Source organism: Solanum lycopersicum, chromosome 7 (assembly GCF_036512215.1).
Source record: "Solanum lycopersicum chromosome 7, SLM_r2.1".
Lineage (NCBI taxonomy): Eukaryota > Viridiplantae > Streptophyta > Magnoliopsida > Solanales > Solanaceae > Solanum > Solanum lycopersicum.
Genome location: NC_090806.1, coordinates 19,109,654 through 19,113,433, shown reverse-complemented (window position 1 = coordinate 19,113,433; position 3,780 = coordinate 19,109,654).

The following is a 3,780-nucleotide window of genomic DNA, read 5'->3' as shown; positions in this document are numbered from 1 at the left end:
TTATGTGTTTAATCAATTCTCTTTGTGTTATTTACATTATTCATTATGAGTACGAACTAACATTTTTACTTTTTTTACTTTTTCTTTTTTTTTAAGCGAGAGAGGTTGATTTATTTCAGAATTTAAAAATCATTTTTCGTCAAAAATTGCAAGGGACAAGTGATCGCACAAAGTCTGAGTCTTTGTATTTCACAAGACATTAGTATCAAGTCAAAAAGATAAATTAGGGGAGTTTGAGTATAATGTCACACTCATTTATTTTTTTATTCTTTTGCATGTTGGCCCTGCTTTCACACATTTCTCATGTTTTTGCAGGAAAATTGTCCCCGACTGAGTAGTTTTTGTGAATAATTGGGAGAAGGCACAATTTCAAGAGACATTCAGAAAAGAATACAATAAGTGATTATTATAAACGGTTGTGCATATTTTGAAACAAGATTCTAATCTCGGTGAGATACGTAGGAAACCCTTGTTGGGTTCGCTATTCATTTATTAATTTCTAAAAAAATTAAGTAAAATGGTTTGTGCAAATTTTTGAAGACATATATGCATGAACTATGCGAACGTGATTCTCATATCAAAGAGATAGGTAGGCAACCCTTCTTGGGTTCGATATTACTTTTTCCAAAGATAAAAAAAAGATTGTGCATATTTTCAAAGACATATCTGAGCGAATTACGCGTACCCGATTCTCATCTCGGTGAGATTAAGGGTGGCAGTCAGACCAGAATCGGGGCTGCCTGACCGATATTAACCGAAATCGGCATGGAAATGAGAATCACCACCCGGAACCGTTCCAGAACCGGGACGGAACGGTAGCGGTAGTTCTGGTCAAATATACATGTACTCGTCCCGATCCGCTATTGAACTGGTACGAAACCAGATTAGATCGAATCAGATTCCGGGACAGGGCGGGATTAAATTTATAAAAATAATTAATAAAATCAATTAAATGATAAAATTTTTATTGTTTTAAGTTTAAAAACTATGTTTTTCAAACTTTTAAAGTTAATTATTTATACTTTTTAAACTTCAAAGTTTGTAAAACTTTAAGGTTTAAAGTTTGAAAGATTGTAAAATTCAAACTTTCAAATAATAAATATATAAATTTAAATATTAGTTTGAAACTTTGGACATAAATTTAAAATTTTATATTTTTAGTTTAAAATTTTAACTTTAGAAGTTTGAAAATTTAAATTTCAAACTTTTAAAGTTTTGAAAATTTAAATCAAACTTCGAGGTTATAAAGTTTAAATTTCAAACTTAAAAACTATAAAAGTTTAAATTTTATAATAATAAAAATTAAATTTAAGACAATAATAAAAAAAATTAAGGAAAAGAGCCTAGACTTTTATTATTAGTAATTTGATAGTATAATATGATCTACAAAAATATTAATAGAGTATTAAAAGATATAATCTACACAATCACCTTCTAGGAAAGGTTCTGTTTGAATTAGTTCTCGAATTATCATACTCATACTAATAGATAATTAAACATTTAAATTTAATAGTCTGTGCTACTATAGATATCTTTTCTTCAATCACTTAATATTCCTCTAGTAACATGATCGGGAACTGGTTGAATAGATACATCCTTCACTGCTTCAATACCATCGTCACTATAATCTTGCATTATTTCATCAACGTCACTTTGAAATTTTGTCGGTAGTGGTTCATGACCCAAATTTCTTCTCTCGGCATTAATCCAATCACTAAATAATACTAATATCTCCAAGTTATCTGCTGCTAGTGAATGACTATGCTCTCCAATCTGAAATCTTGCTGCACTAAAAACGCCTTCTGAAGCTAGTGAAGATGATTGAATAGCTAATACATCTTGAGCCATCGATTGTAGTTTTGGAAATCCGTTGCCGTGATTTCTCCACCATGCTAAAACATTGTCAGTAGGTTCTGTTTTTTGATTAAGATATGCATCAAAATCATTTGTATTATTTTAAGAAAGTTCAAGATAAGTATCTAAATAATCATCAATATTATCTTCATTAAGTCTACTCCTAGAACTTTCAAGTTCTTGATCACTTGATACATATATATTAGAATTATAGAAGTCATACAATTTTCTAGCTTCAATTTTTAAAATAATCTTTAACTTCTTGGCAACTAGGTATTTCATCTTTTTCACTATCAATATCAAAGTTAAAATATATTTTATCAGCCGCCTTAGATTCACCCACATCTTTGTAATGAGGGTTTAACAAACAAGCGGTTAAATAAATTTGAGGAATAGGAACAAATTTGTTAATAGTTTGTTCAAATTTTGGTTTATTTTTAAATTTATAAAATTTAGAAGAAATCATGAAAATATCAGGTAAAACATTGCAAACAGATAGATAATAAAGTGCAAGTATTCTTTTGGTAGTTAAATAAAAAAATCTTAGTAAATCTATGAGTTCATGTATGTCATGCCAATCACTATCATCTACTCTGTACGACATATTTGAATTATGAGCATTCCAAACCATTTGTAAGAGTTTTCTATACTCATAAGAGACACTATTTTTGGAATGTTTCTAGGTGGAAGATTATATTCAAAACGACGATTTTGAAAATCTCTACGTCTAGACTTAACTTGACATTTAAATATAATATGACATGCATTTTCAACTTTCGTGCAGCCGTTATCATACATTTGTATACCATCTCTAACAATCAAATTATATGTGTGCAACACACCTAATATGATAATCCTCTCCATAAACAACACAAAGCGAAGGTTTTAGCATTTGAACAACAACTGTATATTTGTAGCATTATCTAAGGTGATACTACTTTTTTTTTAATAAAAAATTTCATAGCTTTCTAAAATATTTAAAATTGTTTGAGCTATATAATAACCATTTTTTTTGCATCTGACAACACTTATAATCTAAAATTCTTTTTTGCATACTACAATTTTCATCAATCCAATGTGCAGTAACAATCAAATAATCATCACCGTTTACACTACGGCCCATATCAGAAGTAATAGTTATTTTACAATTATTATATTAAATAAACATTGAATATATTAAAAATATTGTGCTTGATAATCAAATTCAACCTTTTTAATTGTATTTCTAGCAAAACCTTTAAAATGTGGATTATACAAAATATGAATATAATGTATAAATCCGGGATTTTCAGCAAAACTAAATGTCAAACCCATAACAACAATCATTTTAGCTAATTCTTCAAGATTTTTTTCTCTAGTATATGACCATGGTAAACTAGAGCTAGATCCAGAAACATTAGAATGATTTAATTATATTTGGACCATCTTAGAGCCGTCTACTCCTACTGTTTCAGGAAGGGGGGTACCATCGTTTTTATCTTCGGCCACCGCTTTAGAATGCAAAATTCATTTTACAACATGACATTAAAGTATTACTCAAATGTCCCGTCCCACTTTGTTTTCCAAATGTTTTATGATTCAATCTATGTTTACATTTATTACAAATATCTTGTGTTTTATCTTCATTTTGTGTCATAAATTGCCACACAATTTTTTAGCACGTTCTACCTTAGGCATAGGATGTACGGGGGAACAGGAGCAAACCAACGAAAGGGAGTGGGACTTGGAGCGGGACTGAGACTACGAGTACTAGTAGCTGTAGGTGGCTCAGTTTCATCATCGTCATCATTAAATTTAGGCGTATCAATATAATCATCATTATCATTATCACGTTCATCATCTTGAGGCAAATCTTCATTAAAATTGCCAAACCTTCTTTGTAAATGTTCATGATAATGACCTAATCAAGAATTACTAACAATATTA